At 41.4% G+C, this 21,109-nt stretch overlaps 1 protein-coding gene and 1 pseudogene across 1 annotated transcript in view; both read right to left on the reverse strand.

The window, feature by feature from the left end:
• The window catches only part of Psd3 (pleckstrin and Sec7 domain containing 3), a 461,162-nt gene that overhangs the window by 409,598 nt on the left and 30,455 nt on the right, over positions 1 to 21,109 (reverse strand). The gene's annotated exons all lie outside the window — the stretch shown is intronic.
• LOC113187823 (U6 spliceosomal RNA) lies at positions 19,935 to 20,004 on the reverse strand (annotated as a pseudogene).

Here is a 21,109-nt window from a genome sequence, read left to right on the forward strand (position 1 = left end):
GCCGATGCAGAATGGGGACCAGCCCCGCAGCCTTCCCCTCCAAACAGACTGCTTCCAGGTCTGGTAGGTTGAAATGTTAGAGCTTCCACGACTGCTTTTCTCCCTGCCTCTGCCACGACCTCTTGGGTGTCCGGGGAAATGGTGTAGATGATCCAGCGTCAGGAGTTTAGAAGTGGACTAGAGATCTCGAGTCCAGCTCCCTGTACTCTAGTAGGTGAGGTGTGTCACAGATGAGGAAACACCAAGGGCAGCCCGGGGGCTGGACTTCAGAGAGCAGGCGCTGCTCTGAATTGGGCTGGACTGCTCTGGACTGTGGGAGTGTGACGTGGCTGAGGTTGGAATTCTTATCCCCCGGGAGACTGCGAAGACCCTCAGCTATCCAAACCTCTGTCTGGGTCTTTTAAAATGGAACATAAGGACCATCTCTCACCAGTAACTGAAATGTCCACGAGATGAGTGAACGATCAGGCCTGGGCTCTTCTTTAAATGACAGCTCTTGCAAACCCCACCAAGGCCAGAAGAAGCCAGAGATGTGAAGAAGGATGAATTTAACTTCAAAACTTCTCTTCCTCTGAATAACCTAAGCAACTCCTCAGGATGAACCCTTTTAGCAGTGTCTTATGCCCTTTAGCACCCCAGGGCCTCAGCCCCTCCTCCCACCACATGTTAGAATTTATTTATCCTCAAAGTCATCTTTTCTATGGGACTAGAAAAGGACTCTGATGGTACTTAAACTGGTGTCTCCATTCCCAGGTAATATATCTGTGGTTTAAATGGATATTTCAATTTTATTTTATTTTTTTAAGTCTTAAGGGATCTTAAGGATTCTTTTAGGAGAAATGAAAATAGAATTTCCAGCCTATGACAGAGCAATAGCAGAAATTTCTGCGCTGAAGGATCTAACTGAGGAAGAAAGTTCTGGGCTATGAGATATCAAGTGTCACCAAATGGGACACTGTTCAAATAGAGCCTATATGAAACTGTCTGTTGGAGTTCAGGTGTCATTGGGCCATTTGGCCTCTCAGATACCTTTAACCCCAGGATTCTAAAAAGATAGTATAGAATGAGAGATCAAAAGCAACTTAAAGAGGCTTTCTTACAGTATGCCGTAGGGTTTGTAATGCTTAATTTTATATGTTTAATTGACTGTGTGCTGAGAGCTGATAAAACGTCTGGGCGTGTCTGTGAGGGTATTTCTAGGAGATATTATTATATGACTTGATAGACCTTGAAGATCATCCTCACCAATGTGGGTAGACACCACTCAATCCCCCGAGGGTCTGAATAAAACAAACGTGCAGAGAGAGAAGCTGAGTTCCATCTTTCTGTTGGAATGAGGACATCCATCTTATTCTGCCACTAGATTTTGGAATTCCTGATTCTTGGGGCTTTAGACTCCAGATAGAACCTATACCGTTTGTTCTTCTGGTTCTCAGGCTTCCAAACTCAGACTGAATTACACCAGTGGCCCTCCTTGGAGCTTGAAAATGACAGATCATGGACTTCTTGGCCTCCTTAACCATGTGAGCCAATTCTCATGAACAATCTCTCTCTTTCTCCATAAACACACACACACACACACACACACACACACACATATTCTGCTTCTCTGGAGTACCCAATACAAGAACTATCCCTAGTCCAATGCAATTTTTATCAAACTATTATCTCCTCAGAATGTTGGAATCATCAGCCAACATGGGGCATGTCTGAAAGAGGAACTCAAAAGCATCAGTAAGCTGGGCCATGAACTGTTGATGGAATACATTTCTCTCAATCAAAATTTCCATCCCTTCTTAATCCAATAATCTACCTTGAATTCCTCTCTCACAATTTATCATATTTCCCCTATAACTGACCCATTTACTTGCATTCATGATCCTCTAGCTTTTCTTTATAAGAATTTGAACACTAAAGAGAAGTCTTTTGTTAACCTTGTTAATCTTCCATTTTTTTTTAAATTTGTTTTTTAGTTGTAGGTGGGCACAATACCTTTATTTTATTTATTTATATGTGGTGCTGAGGATGGAACCCAGGGCCTCACCCATGCTAGGCAAGTGCTGTATCGCTGAGCCACAACCCCAGCCCCCCAATTTTTATCTTATTTTTATCCTTCCTTTAGAACCCAAACTTCCATCAAAATATCAGCTAAGGGCTGGGGATGTGGCTCAAGCGGTAGCGCGCTCACCAGGCATGCCTGCGGCCCGGGTTCGATCCTCAGCACCACATACAAACAAAGATGTTGTGTCCGCCGAGAACTAAAAAATAAATAAATTAAAAAAAAACAGCTAAATTTATTCAGCAGTTACTATGTGTTAGGTACTGAGATAAATAATTAAAATAGATTGTCTCATTTATTTCTCATAACACTTTTATGTTATGGCTATTAGTTCCATCCCTATCTAATGCATGAGGTAATAAGGTATAGACTGATTAAAAACCTTGCTCAAGAACACACAATAAATGCCAAGGGCCGGATCCAGAGCTCACAAGCACTAAGCCCCCTCATTTTCATTATCTTAATACCCAGCAATTTGGCATTTAAGCCCACACTGGTGAAACTGCTTTCCTCCTGCCTCATTCAACGTGACCTTGTCTTTGTTGACCTTATTTCTCCCTTGACTTTGCAAGACTATGTGTTTGTTTCTGTTTTTCTGCAAACGTCTTCCATATGCAGAGTTCTGCCCTTTATATTCTTTCCCTCTCTTTTTTTTCTCTGGACTTAAACGCTTCCTTGACAATCTTGCCACTTCCAACGACAAAATCAGCGCATGTATTTTAGCTCATTTCGGAGCTTCAGTTTTTAACCTACAATGGCACATGACATCTGAATCTGAATATCCCAGTGACACCTCAAATGCAGCATGTTCAAAGTTGAATTTATCCTCTCAATCATGAAAGTAAACTTGTATTCAACCTCTTCTCCTTTTCCTGACTCCTGAGAGCTAGTGTGATTACATGGAAAGAGCACAAGCCTGGGAACGCAGAAGAAGGGGATTTGGATTCCTGATATATTGGTTATATGAACTTGAGGTCATCCCCAACCCTATCACTAGAGTAAGGGGATCAACTGCATAATATCAAATGCCCCCCCAACTTTATTTTCCTATTACTCCTGATGCCCCATTTCCAACTCTCTCAATTATCCAGCGATGGGATCTCAGAGTCATCTGTCACCCACATAAATTCAGTCTTGAGATGAAAGGAAAGTTTACTAATTACTTATTCATTCTGTCATATATTTCTAGAATACCTACTATGTGCTAAGCATGCCTAATTGAGATTCAAGGAGACAAAGTCCCTACATCATGTAGGGACTTACAGTTTTGTGGGGGAAGCTGACATAAGCACAAGTAAATCTATAATATCAGGGAAAATGGGAACTGTGATTAAAGTAGGGGAGGGGTTTGTGAGAGACTCAGTAGGGGAGGTTGGTCTGAGGAGATGATATTTGATCAGGGATCTGAATGAATGAGGGGGTGCACCATGGAAAGATACACAGGAAGAGCCTTTCAGGCAGAGGGAGCACAGGGCAAAGGCTGTGCGGTGGGAACCAGAATGGTGCCCTGGAAGGACAGCAAGAAGACCTGTGTGGTCAGCACAGACCACTGAAGTAAGAGACAAGTGGGAAGCAAGGTCTTTGAGCCTTAGGGGCTCAATGGGTTTAGATGAAAGAAAGAAAGAAAGAAAGAAAGAAAGAAAGAAAGGAAGGAAGGAAGGAAGGAAGGAAGGAAGGAAGGAAGGAAGGAAGGAAGGAAAAGGGAAGGGAAGGGAAGGGAAGGAAATTGGAGATAGGAACACCTTAGAGGCTTTTAAACCTGAGACTCATTTGACCTGATCACATTTTAAAAGATGGCTTGTTGCTGGGTGGAGAATAGATGGTGCATGTTGGGTCAGAACAACAGTGATGGCAGGAAGACTTGTTGAGATTCAGAATCTACTGGAATCAGGCAAGAGGCTCTGGAGGCTTGCACCGGAATAGTATTGATGAGCAAGCAATGAGCTTACTGAATAAGTTAACTTGGGAGGTGATATCTCTTATTATTGTAGGTATTTTAGGTAAGGGAGGAAAATCAGGGCAGTTGTCAATGAATTATGTTTAGAGCACACAGCATCTCAGGTCTCTTTCTCTGAAATTCTACACACTGTGAGACTTGATATCCTTTTACATAGAAACTGCCTTATATCTCCATTTTTAATGGCCCACTACCTCCTGTAAATCAGAAGCAAAGTGGCAAATGCATTAACCCAGGACAGACATCACTGACTGGAGCTAGTGTAGCTAATTAGCCTCCTATAGCTGTTCATGTGATCCTAATGTGGGAGGGTGCCCTGTCATAGGGAATGTGCCCCATCGTATAGCATTCATTTCAGTTGTCCATTTGGGGTCAGAATACCCTGAGCCCTTGGTTTGCTGGAAAAGGGACACAAATTCCTGAAGATCACATGAGAGAACGTATGGAAAAAAACACAAAGCTATAAAGTTCTAAAGGAATCAAAATTATTACATTTTATTTACATGAAATCCAGTGCCAAAAGTATAATCAAATATTTTCTAATGTGTTATTTCATTTTGTAAAGCTGGCTGCTGGGAATGCTACAGCTCTTGGGCTTACCTGGGCCAGACACAAAAACAGCTAAAACCCACAGGCCCCTATGTACCAGATAAACACACTGGACTATACACCGTGTATAAGACGTAAAGGTCTGCCCCAATGCACCTGAACAACCAGTATTCCCCTGTGCTTTGATCTTGTCAGCAAAAGTTATCTGATGAATTACCTTTCCTTGTTCCAAAGAACCCAAAACTTTGATTGCTATTATTATTTCAAGATTGTGCTTTTCCTATGAGGTTTTATAGAGAATTAAAAGAATGAGGGAACATATTTGAAAAAGGGAGAAAAGACAAAAGAGATAATTAGGACTGCATTTGGTTTTAAATTCTAGTTTGGGTTTTTTTAACTTGTACATTTTTGTAATTTAGAGCATTACATGAATTTCATCATCAAAGAAACTTTAAGGGAAACATTTTTCTCTTCTTTAAAATTGTTTTATTTTTTGTGTATTTGTTTATATGGGAACAAAACAAAACTGATGAGAAACAGCTGACTGAACATGTGGTTTTGAAAACATTACATAACAGAAGAGAAAGAAGAGATTTGGTTTCCCACATACACTATTTTGTCCCTATGGGATGCTGCTGCTTCTTCTTCCTTTTTTTTTTTTTTTTTTGGATATCAAATTCCAAAGTGATTTTGCAGGTGACCCGGCTCCTAGAATTACAATCTGCAAAAATTATTTCCCTTCCATATGCTCAGTAAAAAGTGTAGTGATGGCTTCCATATGAGGATAAATCCAAGCAAACACAGGCACATGCTTGAAGCCAGTTTCAGATACGATAAATTTGGACCTATCATATGTAAAATAAAGGAAATGATATGTAACTGCATAACATTAGTGATTGACATATCAAAATTCTTAAATTCTTTCTAAGCAAAGTAGGTTTTCTATAAAGTTGACCATGTCTGGATACCAGTTATATTTCTGCAGGGATTTTTGTTGTGGTTGTTGTTTTTTGTTTTTTATGTCTAGGATATAAGCAAAGAGCACCTCCCAAAAGTGTTTTTCTTTTTCTTTTTAATTTACTTTTCCCTTCAGTTCTAGGGATTGAACTCAGGGGCAGTCTACCACTGAGCTGTGTCCTCAGTCCTTTAAAAAAAATTCTTTTATTTTGAGACAGGGTCTCGCCTGGCTTTGAACTTGCCTCTGCCTCCCAAATGGCTGAGATTATTGATGTGCACCACTGCACCTGGCTCAAAAGTGCTTTTTCTATGTGTCACTGAAACTCAAAATAACTGAATTCTTGAAGAGCTCAAAGGAGTAGCATAAATCCATGGAATATTCTTCATCACCGAGTGCATTTTAATTTCATCCATTATGTTTGAGTTTGCTGCCAAAAGTTCAATTCTCTCTTTTTTAATTGAATTGGGTGCCTGTGAAAGAATTATACTTCCTAAAAAGACAGCACGACTTTACAAGAGAAGATTCATTGCTTTCATCTCCAGTTAAATACAATTTCCATCTTAGTAAGACTAAACACACACACACACACACACACACACACACACACACACACAGATATTGTATCCCTGAGTTTTGATTATGCCAATAGGTAGGGAGGACAAAAAGAAAGAGGACAATAATCTTAACTTCATCCTATCTTCTTTCCCCAATAATCTGCTTGTCCATAGAATACTCTGACCTTATGGAATAGAAACCCAAAGTCTATATAAAAGACAGACAAAACAGAAAAGAGTAGAATTCATGTAGAGACACAGGACCCGAGGCAAAACTTAACAGGAGATCCATTCATTCTATGTGCAGCATCCCACCACCCATTTGACCAAATATGGAGACTGGCAAATAGCAGAGTTGGTCAAAACAGCTGTGGTAAATATCCACATGTGTGGAATCATGCTATGTAAACAGATTTGAAACAGTGTTGGTGGTAGTTCAAGGTCAAAAATTTCCATGTTCTGTGATACTCAAACAGCTCACAGGCAACACTCATCTGGCAGTGTTTTTGTGGGCCTGGGGTGCTTGCAGGAACTGCCATTGTTCCTTCTGGGCTTTTTGGATTCTGGCTAGGAAAGAACCCAATAGGTTGGAATCCAGCCTGTTGTGTTTGCAGGTCACCTGCAGGTTCGCAGTTAGGGACAAGGTGGATAGACCACATATTGTTTCAAATCTACAAAAGGCATTAACCACTTTGGATTTTTCTGTAGGACTTTGGTCCTTTGGCTTGTTGTTCAACATGCTGCAGGGCAGAATTTCCAACAGCAGGGCCCAGAGTGGCTGCTTCAGGGGATCCAGCCTCAGGACAGTGCTCTGCTCCTACCACAGAGGCCTCAAAGCCACCCCCTGACTCAGGTGCAACCACAGCCAGAAGCAAGCTTGGTGCTATGACCCTGCTTGCCATTTGCATTATTTCCCCATTTTGCTCCTCTTCATCAATATCTATCACTTTTTATTGATGCATCTCTATTTATTACTCTTATTTAGGCCCTCATTACCTCACAACTGAATTAATTACTGCACCAGCCTCCTGGCTGCTTTTCCTTCCTTCTAAATCCATGCTACTTACTAATGCCAGCTGTATCTTTGATTATCTCATTTCTCTTCTCTAAGCCAGCCTGGTAGGGCTAAGGGCCTGGGCTTTGGAGCATCAGATAGGATTCAAATGTAAGCTCATCTTTAATTAGCCTAAAGGAGTCATTCTATTCTTAAACCCATTTATTAATTTGTAAATGGGTTAATCTGCACCTGGTTGTTGAACTGATTAAATAAGATTATATCAATTAGATTCTAGAATGCATAGAGTCTAGTCCCTAACATGTAGCAGACATTAAATGAATCTAAATTACCTTCTGATCTTTTTTTCACTATATTTGCTGTTCTTTATTAGTCCTTATCTAGTCACTAAAACCTTCAAGGCCCAGATCTTAGTCTCGAGGATTTACTTTGGTGAGAACAAAGACATTAAAAAAAAAATCTAATAATGAAAATAAAATGTGAAAAGTACTGTGAGATTGAAAGAATTATAAAATTACTATGAGAACTTTGCATCGTGGTACAATAAAGCTTCACAGAAGAGATTCTATGAGGATAATAAGAGTTTGGTGGAGAGACAGGGAAGGTTATAGAGACAAATGTAAAGGTTTATGCATGTTCCAAGAACAGATGAGACTTTTAGGGAAAACAAAATCCAAACTGCAACAGGCCTTGAGGCTATAATAAGGAGTCTAGACTACTTTAGCTAGGTGGTAGGGAGAAAATTGCAAGGACGAGATGATACAAAACTAAAAGAGTTACAGGGTATGGAAAACGTTGACCAAAGGATCAGGCTCTTCCTCTGGTGTGTCTCTGAGTTTGAATTCACTTGGAGTGTGAAGGGAGTGGAGAGGAAGGACAGTGGCCACACAGGGCCAGGCCTCTTCCCTGGAAACACAGCAGCATTTCTAAGCGACAGCACAGAGCAGCACTTGAACATAGCCGTTCTTGGTAGCTGTTTTCTAGGACTGACTTTTGCAGATGTTCACCCAGGTGATTAGAAAACTAATTTTCTGGCAAAGATGAGGTCTCCTTAAAGAATGAGAGAAAAGTAATAATCCCTACAGCAGTAACATCTTCTCTATTAAATGCAGAAGAATATCTAGAAATGGAAGAAAGTGAAAGAATCCAGTCATCTATTTCAATCAAACATCCGCTGGTGTTGGGAGGGGCTGCTAACATTTTGGGGTGCCTCCTAAGTGCCAGGACCCTACAAGATGCTTTATACACCTGATCTCATCTTATCCTCTTAATAACCTGTAGGTAGGTATTTTTATTCCCAGTGAGTTAATTGCTTGCATGAAATTAATCATTGCTAGATTCTCACATTGTGTCCTTTAAATCTTGTTTTTGACCACAAGCATCATTATCCTTTACGTTCTGTTCCTAAGAGATGGTTACTAAGGAGAGTCGAAACTGATTACAAGTTAGTGTGGGCAAACTCTTACTGGGATCACCCAGTAGGAGATAATAGAACATTGTAAAGAGGAAGTTACTAGATTTTACACTTTCGACTTGATGGGGATTCTGAATTATGCATTATTTTAGCATTAAGGAATTGATGGCCATCACTTATTCATTCAAAAAATAGGTAAGTTCCCAGGACCATGCATCTAGACAACATCAGGCTCAGAACGGGCCATGCCTACTCCTTCCTGCTCAGTCTTGGCACTGTGCCCATATGGTTTTGTTTGGCCTCTTGAAATATCCAAGTACAGTATAACCTCAAGGCAAGCAAAAACTCTTTTTTTTCTTCCAATTTTGATGCAATGCTAGATTACCAAATAAATTTCCAGATGCTAATCTTTCTAGTAAGAGCTGATGATTTTTGTTAAAAGTTTAAAAAATTTTTTCGAAGAAATAGTATCAATGTTGATAACAGTATTTAATACTGATGTTTTTATCATCATTCAAGTCTTGACAACTGAAATCATTGGTTAGTCCTATAATAGAAACAAATGCTAATTATAGGGATCGAACTCTCAAGTATGAGTCTAAAGTGAACCCTTATCTTGAGTCAGATTGGTAGTAGTCATTACCTACATAATATCTGGAGAGTGAAGGGTTAAATCTTTGGCAGCCCTGGGACTAACAGCTGCCAGCAATTACATTTGTTAGCCAGCCTTTGCAAACCTCACTGCCTCCCTGGGGCTCACTGCCAGCAGGACTCTTATTCCTGTGAATATGGGGACATAAATCTCCCCAGGAAGCAACACTAAGCTAGGTGCTTGAGTGGACAAGGTACTTAAGAGCCAAGGCTAGATGCAGTGCCACTCAGCTTCTGATTTGCTAATGACATAATCCCCGGCTGATTTGCAAGCATGGAGGTCCCTCTCTAGCTCTGCAGTTCTCTGTGCTCTGGGGCAGCCTCCAGGCCGCAGCAGTACTAGTACGTAGTACAGTACTTTTTTTTTTTTTTTTTTTGGTATTAGAAATTGAACCCTGGGATGCTTAACCACTGTAACCACTGAAACACATTCCCAGCTGTACTCCCCCAGCCCCGCCTTTTGAGACAGGGTCCTCGCCAAGTTGCTTAGGGCTTCACTCAGTTGCTGAGGCAGACATTGAACTCATGATCCTCCTGCCTCAGCCTCCCAAGCCATTGCAATTACAGGCATGCACTACCACGCCCAGCCATAGTACAGATTTTTATCATAAGCAAGGAATTCAGGATCCCTGAATCACAGGGACCACATGATACTCATTTTTCACACAATATCTCTTAGTCACAGGATAAAATTCCAGCATTAGGGATTCGCACCCTGGCATAAGCACCATTCTGTTCCTGCAGACTTCTTCCTGGGATGCGAACCTCTAGAGTTGGAGTGCGCTGGGAACAAATGAATGCAGGAAGGAAAGGACAGAGAGAGGGAGGAGGGAACTGCAGTGTGTGAGGAGAAGAACATTCAACCTTTGCTTCCTTCACAGCTCTACAGTGGAGCCTAAGGGCAGAAGCCAAGCTATCTGTTCATGGCTTCTCTAGCATCTTACATAGTACCTGGTACAGGTGGGCACTTGGGAGGGATGTGCGGAATGATGTGCATAAACACAGCAGAGAACCAGCCCTCTCCTCCCTAATGACAGGAACACAGTAGAACAAGGACTCCAGGGTTCCTGTGCTCCAGCAGACCTAACCTCTCGTGCTGTCCTAGGTCCCAGTACACTGGCCAGGTGGGCTTCCTGGTCTGAAGCTTCTGCTGTCAGGTGATGTCTGCTCACCTGCAAGTTTTCCATTGAATGGCTTCTGATTCAGTATTTTAAAAAGTGGAGCCTCATGCAAATTCCTTTTCTTTCCTTTGCTTATGCAGCTGGCTTGGTTTGCCCAAACCTAGAAACAAGCAGTATGTGCACGTCCAAAGACTTCAAAGAACCAGGTGGACAGCTTCGAATTCATTCTTCTGAAGCCTGTGCCAGAAGTGGCAGTCAGGGTGAGGCCAGGGTTGATGGCTGCCATCTGGGATTGAAATGAACCTGAATGCCAGCGTGTCTGGTAGGACAATGGAGCCAACCTCAAAAGAGACAGGGCTCCACCCTCTCCTGCAGGCCACAGAGTCCTGGAATGTAAGAGCAGCTAGAGACATTTTTATGGGATCCTTTTATGAGGGCAGGGTGTACTTTGTCTTCCCGTTTAAAGCCCACGCCTTTGAAAGTCAGATTCCTGGAGAAATGGTTTACGGCCTTAGGCCCCGGTGAAAACCATTTAGCTTGCAAGGATATATGGGTAAAATAGGAAAGGTGCTCAGCTGCTGAATTAATACTTTATGTACTCCAAGCAATTTAACTGCCAAAGCGTTAGCTTGTATAGCGTGGAAGACAAATGAGAAGAGAGAAGCAGGCTTCAAATCATCAGCAGGGCCAAGGAACGTGAGAACTGTGATATGTCGACTTGAAAGATGTAGAGATACGATTTGCTTATGAATCTGTAGGCAGCCTCATTCACAAAACAGAGAAAACTGCCACTGTTCGAGTCACATTTATTCAATATGAGCAGGGAAGCAAGGAAACTTTAATCAGGCTTTTTCATTTTGCATAAATTTAGTAGAGCTATATTAGGTTCTGTGTTTTTCTGGGGCTGTCATAACAAAGTATCGCAGCCTGGGTGGCTTAAGCAACACAAATTTATTTTCTTATCCTTCTGGAGACTAGAAGTCCAGGATCAAGGCGTTGGCAGGTTTGATTTCTTGCTGAGCCCTCGTAGGGCCTCTCCTCAGAATGTGTGTTGTATGTGCCCTCATCTCTTAGAAGGACAACAGTCATATTTGATTGACACTTTCTAATTACCTCCATTTACCTGGACTTCCTCATTAAAGGGCTCTTTTCCTAGTACAGTCACATTTTGAAGTATGGGTTAGGATATTAATCTAAGAACTAGTGGAGGACATAATTCAGCCTATAACAAGTCCAAAAGGAGGAGATATTCTCCAAGGAGGAAAGAGGAGACCATCTCCCCTTATTTTGGTCCTGCACATAAGCAGGAGGTGAGAAATCCCTCGAACCTCATTCATATATGTGGGTGAGCATCCTGTGCTCCTAAGACAACATGTACTTCTAAGATCGATGAGAAAAGGTGATGGTGAAGATGTTTTTCTTTCACTTTTTTTCTTTTTGTGGTACTGGGGACTAAACCCCGGGGTGCTCTATCACTGAACTACATCCCTAGCCCTTTTTATATTTTATTTTGACATTGCCCAGGCTGGACTTGAATTTGCAATCTTCCCTCCTCAGCCACCCCAGTAGCTGGAATTATAGGAATGTGCTACAGTGCCCAGCAAGATGTTTTTATTTTCTCTTCAGGAAAAAGGTGAAAGCCTCCTTGGCCCCTGAGCCTGCAGAGTGCCATGGCAAAATCCATATTCTGAAGCCAAACTCCCTGCATTGGAATCCCATCCCTGCACCCAGCCTCTACTAACCTAACCTGCTAATTGACTAACACATTAATAAAAAGCAATCATGGCAAGGGAAGAAAAGGAGCAATTAACATTCCTTGCCAGTCAGTACCTTAGAGGAAGCTGAAGGTCTGATTTAGCCAGGACCCTAACGCCTTTGTTCAAACAAGCCAATCCAATAGTGACGGAGACTGCATTCATTCTTAGCTCAGGAGCATGCTACTGATAAATGTAGGTCAAGGAGTCATGTCAGCTCTGCTAAGTTAGTCTTTGAGGACTCCAATTTGCAAGTTAGAAAGAATAAAGAGTTCTTAATATGTGACTCCATCACTCCTAGGCCTTTGACATATGCCTGTATGTCCCCTTTGAGTAGAAGAAGAACTAACCACAAAAATGGTGGTGGGCTCTGGCATCTGTGCCCATCACCACATCTCCACCTGTGAGAGAAATAATGACTTAGGAAAAAAAAAATGGAAAAGATATGGGATTGGGGCTGGGGATGTGGCTCAAGTGGTAGCGCGCTCGCTTGGCATGCGTGCGGCCCGGGTTCAATCCTCAGCACCACATACCAACAAAGATGTTGTGTCTGCCGAGAACTAAAAAAAAGTGAATGATCCATGACAAAATTTTGCTTGGAATAAATAACATTAAAAAAAAAGAAAGAAAGAAAAGATATGGGATTAAGCAAAGGGGCTGGAAACTTTCCATGGAATAAGAGAGAGACATATACATTCTCTCTCAACCGTCTTGATGTCCTGAGGAAGAATCAGAACTTCAGGGAGAAAAGGGAGTTTGCTCAAGATCTTTGGGCTTAGAACTAATGGCTCCAATTCCAAGCCCACTGCTTCTGAAAATTCACCAGAGTTGATTCAAACCCTTCCATACTGCTCCTTATACCACAGGTGCAGGGCTCATTTACTCTGCATCTGGCTATGCCCTCCCTCTGCATTAAGACCTTCAGTGGTTCCGTGGTTCTAAGACTGAAAAAACGCTTCTTAAGCTGGTCCATGAGACCCTTCTCTCTGGCGCTGGACCCTTACGTGCACATTCCCCAGCCTTCTGTGGCACCTGCTCCCTCAATGGCCTCCTGCCAGGCCCTGTCCTTATCAGGCTTTCTCTCCCACAAAGGCTCTGCAGTGGCCAGCCCTTCCCCCTTCCCATCTTTGCCTTGCTAACCAGATTAGCCTTCAGTTTTTGATTCCATTGTTCCTAGTCCAGGTAGACTTCTCTGCCTGGGATGAAACCACATCTTCAGTTAAGCACTCAACACCCCACACAATGCAGGCACACAGTAGATGCTCAATAACCCTTTCCAAATGGAAGAATAGATTGAGGGCCCCTGAGTTCAGTTTCTGGTGAGAGAGAGAGAGAGAGAGAGAGAGAGAGAGAGAGAGAGAGAGGAGAAGAAGAAGAAGGAGGAGGAGGAGGAGGAGGAGGAGGAGGAGGAGGAGGAGGAGGAGGGGGAGGAGGAGGAAGGGAGACAGAAAGAAAGAAAACAAAGGAAGGAAGGAAGAAAGAGAGGGAGGCAGGGAGAAAGAAAGAAAAGAATGAAAGAAAATAAATGAGTGTGTTTGCATGCAATAAACCTTTTTTTTTTTTTCATTCATTCTGCTTCCGGAATGGGGAAGTTGGCTCAGGCACAGTGGAGGAAATAAAAATTCCCAATTAGAATAATTGTTCCTTCCTGTGAAGGCCTGCAGAACTATTTGTCACCGTGCCATGCTGATTTATAATCTAGAAAGGTGAAGAGCATATTACAATCTTGCCCTGTTAGATTGTGGGCAGGGGCCATATTTCATGCATCCCTGAACCCTGCACAGTGCAGGAACTTATGCATTTGCTGGAGTGGGGAGGGGCACAAAGTGCTAACCAAAAATAATAGCTACAGGAGTAGGCTCTTGGCTCAGATGTAAAGACGTTCAGAGGACAGGTGGGCGAAGTAACTCCAGAGGAATAGGGAAATCTTTTCCTCTGATACTACAACAAAGGAAGAGAGAAGTTGTAAAAAAAAAAAAATAGATAAAGGTAATAGGGGATATGGAAGGGAACATTTGTCACCCACAATTTGCCCAGCTTCAGCCTTTCAATTGGCAAGGTCCTTAGGTAGAAGTGAGGGTAGAAGAACATAAATAAATAAATAAATAAATAAATAAATAAATAAATAAATAAACAAACAAACAAACAAATAAATAAATGCAAACTGGAAGAGAAACCTGGAATCCCAGCAGCTCCAGGAGGCTGAGACAGGAGGATTTCAAAGTTCAAAGCCAGCCTCAGCAACGGTGAGGCGCCAAGCAATTCAGTGAAACCCTGTCTCTAAATAAAATACAAAATAGGGCTCTGGATGTGGCTCAGTGGCTGAGTGTCCCTGGGTTCAATCCCTGGTACCAAAAACAAAATAAAACAAAACAAACAAACAGGAACTTATAAAAACAAATGTCAAGAACTGAGATTGATTTGGTTAAAATATATTCCTTGGAATTATATTTTATATATTCTAGCTGTGCTTTGCTACCTAAACCCAAAGTTTGAGAAATGGGCCATAGGCTGGCTGTTAATAAGGCTAAATAAAGAGTCCAGTTGGGGAAGGAATCCAATGACATCAGGAAGGAACAGATTATCAAATCCAGGTGGGAGAAGACCAGTTGCTGAAAATCTCAATAATGACTGAAGAAGTTCAAGAATTGAGCCCACAAAGCTGGAGTGGGTTCGTGGAGTCTCCCAGGACTTAGAAATAAGATGGAATGAGGAGGGACAGGTGCTTGGATACAGAATTGAGTGTGATTAGGGAAAAGGAGCCCAGCCTGGTTGTCCCTGGTTATTGGTGGAGGGTCTGCTCATGTCGATCCCTCCTGAGAACTGTATACTCACTTCCTCTAGTCCTTACCACCGGGGAAGTTCAGCTAGGACATGACCAGCCTGGAGCCAGGGGTCAAGCCACATAGTTACATTGGGGACAGTCCCCCAAAAAGTAATTGTTTAGGAGGTCCAGGTTCTCAACATGGAGACCAGTTACTGGAATCCAAGCAGAAAGAAATCACAGGCCAAGTGTTAAGGTCTAGGAATATTAAGTCATATTAAGTGGGTCTGGGAAGTGTGGGAGCAACTGTGGCAGGTGGTGAGAATAAATGAAGATGCTTGATTCTTCTGGAACTGGTGCCAAGGAGGCAGAGGAAAAATCCCACCAAAGAATAATCCCTGTCCTAACACACACACACACACACACACACACACACACACACACACACACACTTTTCTCTTGAAAGACAATGGGAAAATGCTCCCTATTCCACAAAAGAGGATACTAGGACACAGTGATTTAATAGAGAATGCCAAGTTTCTTATAAAATGAGGAGTGAGGTGAGGAAATAAAGAAATTTGTAATGAATTGGGAAATACTTAAGGTACAAGCAAGAGCAAATATGACCTATGAGGAGACCATGATACTGAGAAGCACCTTAATCCAAAGCTCACCTTGACTTTTCTAGGTCTGTAAGCCCAGAACTGGAGCAGGAACTAGGAAATTGATGCAGGCTCGCACATTTACCTCAGGTGCCTTGGCTGTGTTAGGGTTGTCCTCTGCTCAAGGAGAAACCTTAGATCTTTAGAGAACACAGATATATGATAGAAATCAGACAGTCACACTTGTGTGGTTAAAAATGCTTTCTGTTGATACAAGAATTAGACTGTTGGACCAAGGTGACTCAAAAGGTTTGGCATCTGCCCAAAGAAAAGGCAGATACTTTGAAGTCCTTGTATATACATTGCACCCCCAAAGTCACAAAAGCATGAGTTTGTTGAATTCTTTGGGATGTAATAAAAGTAATGAGTCCTCCTATGTTAAAAGAGCTAGAGAAGGGTCCAGGAAACTAGGTTCCTAATGACAAATGTATCAAAGATCTTTTTTTTTCTTTAAATATTTTTTCCCTTAGTTGTTGATAGATCTTTATTTTATTTATTTATACGTGGTGCTGAGAATCAAACCTGGTGCCTCACACATGCAAGGCAAGTGCTCTACCGCTGAGCCACAGCCCCAGCCCACCAAAGATCTTCTTGCTGGCAGCCTTTGCAAAGATAGGTAAGGTAAGCTGCTGTGAACCTATCTCTACTTATTCTCCCTCCCCACCTGGAAGCCCAGTGCCTGTGCTTGGCTCCTCTGTCCTTCCCACCAGCAGCTTTTTTTGCCCCACCTCAGGTGCAGAAAGGGCCAAGAAGAGAAAATGTCTCCCTTGGTCAGGACCAATAACCATGGATTAGTCAGCGGATGAGCAGGATGTTTGTGAGGGGTGAGGTGGTATGGGAGGAGGCCAGCAGGAAATGAATCTCATCAAAGAAGCTACCAAAAACATTCCAAAAATAAATTAGATGATATATTGAACACCCATGTACTTAACATTCGGTTTTGTCCAGATCTCACTTGCTTCAAATTTTTCTTTTAATTTCCTTGATGTTTTTCCCCAAAATTTTCATAGAGAAATAGTAGTTTATAGATATATCCAAGGCCCCTGGAGCATCTTCCCAAACCATTTCCCTCTATTGCTTCATGTTTTTCATGTTTTTGAAATTTACTTAAATGAAGCTCTGGTTTAGCAGTAATCATCCTATTTTTTTTTAAGGGACAGAAAACACATTGGCATAAAGCCCTTTGCATTTTCTTTTTCTCATTCTTCCCTTAAAATTGTTTTTTTTTTTTTTAAGGATCAGATATAGGTGTTTATACATACATGTTGAGAGAGTAGGAGAATCAAGGTAAAAACAAATAAAAAATTAAAATATAAAAAAATTGTTTTTTTTATGTAATTTTTTGAGTTTTATTCATTTTAGCAGTTATAGCTTAGGAGTTTTCCAGTTTAGCTATTTTATAGTATTCTATTGAATAAATATACAATAACTTATCTATCCATTTTTTTCCTACTGATGGTACATCTGGTTCCAATTTTTTTTCTTTTTAAAAAATACTACCATAAATATTTCATATGTGTTTCCTTATGTCTAAGTGCAATATATACATATGCACATAAGGAAGCGCGCACACACACATTAATTAATTAATTAATTCATTAATTTTTTGGTATTAGGTATTAAACCCAGGGATACTCAACCACTGAGCCACATCCCCAGCCCTTTTTTAAAATATTTTATTTAGAGACAGGGTCTCACTGAGTTGTTTAGGGCCTCGGTAAATTGCTGAGGCTGGCTTTGAACTTGTGATGCTCCTGCCTCAGGCTCCTGAGCCACTGGGATTACAGTGCCTGACAAGTGCAATATTTTCTTAATGGCATAAGAAATAGAATTTTAGATTGGTACCATTAAAATACTACTGGGTGTTTTAAACCTTCCCATTAGTTCCATGAAGGAAGGAATTCGTCTCTTTTGTTCATCATAGTGTCCCCTGTTCCTAAACACTGCTTAATTAACTAGATAATTACTTGTTGAATAAATAAATGAATGAGAATTTGATTTTTTTTTCACCTAAACCATGAGGCCTCCTCTGGCCTGCTTGTCTCTGACCCATCAAATCTCTCCCACTCTGACCTGCCCCTACACTTGGATGTGAGAGTGATGGTTGATACCCCAGTTAGGTCTATGAAAAGCTCCTGTGCTGGGTCCTCCAGTGCTTTCTCCTTATGTCTTTTGCAGATACTTTGGATGTTCCCTGTCATGAGCGAGCTAGGCCATTGACGTAGACCAGCAGGTCGGCATTTGCCCACAAGGTCAACTGCTGCATCATTTCTCAGCTTTACTTCCCCAAGTACTCCTGGTTTCACTTGGCAGGTTGTGACCATGGCAAGGAGTTCTTTAATCCATTCCAGTCTTGGTTACTAATATCCGTAACACTCAAATCACACTTCACCCAATGGTCCCTAGGTTACAGAAAGGCAGGCTTAAGGAGGCCGCAGGATTTAAAGAGGCAGTAAAAAAAAAAAAAAAAAGCAGAGTCCCTGCAAGTGGTCACTTCCTGGAATGACAGGTCACATATCGAATGTCATTTGAGGAGTTCGGTTGATTTTGAAGTGAGCAGCATCTAATGGCAAGGAGGATGCATGCTGAGCCAAAGCCCAAGGACAGGAGGAAGTTTGTCACCTGGTAAATCTCCAGGGAAGAGGTGTTGACCTGTACATCAAGTGGTCCATAATAAGGTGATGGGTAAGGGTCCTTGTGCCATAGGAACTTACTGTCCCTCCTTTTCTATGTGTCTGGAGAGTTGGCTGCATCATTTGTTGGTCTGGTGTTTCTGATAAGCTCACATGCCTGGTTACTCAGGTAGGGTCTTGATGAGTCCATGTGTCTAAGCCACGTGGCCCTGATTTAGCTAAGTTCATTAGGTGATCATTTTTATTAGCATGAATAAGTTATGTATCAGTCTGTGTCTTATGCTATTGCTGTTCAGGGGGTGGTTGTTCTTGGGAAGTTCTGCATGTCCAACATCTAGTGGTTATCCATTTGCACAGACGAGGTGCCAGATCATTCTGCCTTAGCCCTTGTACTCAAAATGGAACAGCTCAGGCAACCTGGTGCTCCACATAACTGGAGTGGCTCAGGGAAGGGTGCAGCCTGAAAGGGAGTAGGACACAACCTGCTCTCTTCATGTTGAACTGGTGGAGCCACTTAAGTGAGGAAGTCTGGCCCCTGAATCACGGATAACAAGCATTCTCCTGTTGCTCACAGACACATATTTTGGACTATACAGGAATTAAAAGTAACCTACTGTGTTAAGATACTGAGGTTTAGGGGTTTGTTATACAATCTAGTGTTACCCCAATATTGAAACAATGACTACCTTCTTTTTTAAAAAAATTTTTTTTTAAATATTTTTTTTTTAGTTGTTGATGGACCTTTATTTTATTTGCTTATTTATGTGTGGTGCTGGGAATTGAACACAGTGCCTCACATGTACAAGGCAAGCACTCCACCACTGAGCTACAACTCCAGCCCTAATGTCTACCTTCTTTATGAGCACCCTCCTTGATGCTTGACAGTTGGCAGCATATATTAAACATTAAATGCTATTCAATATTATTTAAGGGAAGAAGAGAGAAAGGGAAAGAAGAAGGGGAAAGTTATATTTCTGAAGTTCTTTAATCATCCCATCATGGATCTAGCTCCTCCTTTTTCTTCTCCTTCTTTTTCTTCCTCCTCCTCCTCCTCCTTTTTTTTTTTTTTTTTAAATATGGAATGCTTCACCAATTTGCATGTCATTCCAGCACAGGGACTGTCATCTTTAATCTGAATTGCCAACTTGATAGGATTAAGAGATGCCAAAGATTAAGAAACTTATGGGTGTGTCAGTGAGGTTGTATCTAGAAATGATTGGCAAAGTGGGATAGCCAACTGAAATGGAGACCCTCCCTAAGTGTGGGCAGCATCATCCAATAGGATGATGGCTTGGATGGAATAAAAATTGGAAGTATAAGGAAGCCCCAGCCAATGCAAGTTTGATTTTTTAAAATATTATTATATAGGCTTTAAGATATTGTAAAAATATTTTTTTAGTTGTTGATGGACCTTTATTTTATTCATTTATTTATATGCAGTGCTAAGAATTGAACCCAGTGCCTCACACATGTGAGGCAAGTGCTCTACCACTGAGCCACAATCCCAGCCCCTTTGATTCTTTTTGATGGGGTTCTTGATTGCTGCTGCAATCGTCTGAGGATATTGAACTCTTGCTTCTTCATTCTTCCAAAGTGGACTCTGCCAGTGATTCTTCAGGGAATTTCCAGAAGCTTTCAGTCTCAGACTAGGGTAAAACCGTTGATCCCTCTTGTTCTGAGGCTTCAGCCTCTTGGACTGCGCAGCTACTGGTTCTTCCAGCTCTCCAGCCTGCAGATGGCCAATGTGCACTATCCAGCTTCTGGGTTATGTAAGCCAACCTGATAAGATTCCCTTTTAATAATTATACTTCCAGGTGATTCTGTTCCCCTAGAGAACCCCAATTAGTACAGGGGCCATGCTAATTTTCTCTGTAATGTTCCAATTATAGTATGTGTGCTACCCAAGCAAGCACAGATCTAGCTTTTTTTTTCCCCCCATATCATCTCCATTTTCCTCCTCTCTATTTCTTTCTATGTTAAAAAGGCAATTAGAATCATCACTTGGGTATCTATCAAACTTGGTCTAAGGAATTTTTAGTTTTGGTAAATATACTTTGGGTAAACCTAGTTTTAATAATAACGGCAAGCTAATTAAATAAATCTTAAACAATTTCATTAAAATGAAGCTAAAAACCTTTTGTAAAAATGATCATGATAATGAATTCATCCCTTACTAACATCTAATAGCACAGGTAATATTCAAACCTAACCTACCTGCAATTTGAGGCAGGGGAATTTTTCAACTAAGTCATTTAGAAAACAAGGATATTATTTACATTGTAAACATGTATGCTATTAGATATATATTGCCAGCAGGAAGAAAATTTGTGGTAGGAATTACTAGTGCGTACCCTATTCTGTTTGCTTCTCCTTCCTGGGCACCTGGAAAACTACGTTTAGCTTCTTTACAGGTAGACAGAACACTGTGATTATTTCTAATTAGTGTGAGTGAAAGTTGTGTGTTACTTATGGGCACAGGCAGTGTGAAGACTCTGTATGATCTGGATTGATCTCTCTTCTCTTTACTTGATTTGCATGAGCAAGAAATAAACCCTTGCTGTGTTAATCTGCAGGTTGATCTGTTGGCAAGGAGTGACCAACTCCTCACCAACTGAAGAGGGTTACTAAAGAAGCAGTTCATACAGAACCACACACATTTACTTCCTAGATAACCTGTGGACTTTTTGATGGATCTATATTACTAGTCTTAGATGAAAGGAATAAACTATATTTTCAGGCTCAAGATATCAAAGCAAAAGGTTTAGGATGGCTAACTGTAGTTGTTGCTCAGGATAAAGGGCACTGGCAAAGTTACACAATTAAAACCAGTACATTGAAATCTCAGACCCGTTTGAATACACACCTCGGTGACCTGTGGCCACAGAGATTTAATCTTCACAGCGGTTCCTTTTCCTGTATTCAGATTACATTAAACCTAATGGGAAAGCCATCCACCCAGCACAAGCAGAGACAGCATTCAGTGCAATTCAATATTCAGCCAGGCTGAGGCATATCACA

This window comes from Urocitellus parryii, chromosome 14 (assembly GCF_045843805.1).
Source record: "Urocitellus parryii isolate mUroPar1 chromosome 14, mUroPar1.hap1, whole genome shotgun sequence".
NCBI classification, from domain to species: domain Eukaryota; kingdom Metazoa; phylum Chordata; class Mammalia; order Rodentia; family Sciuridae; genus Urocitellus; species Urocitellus parryii.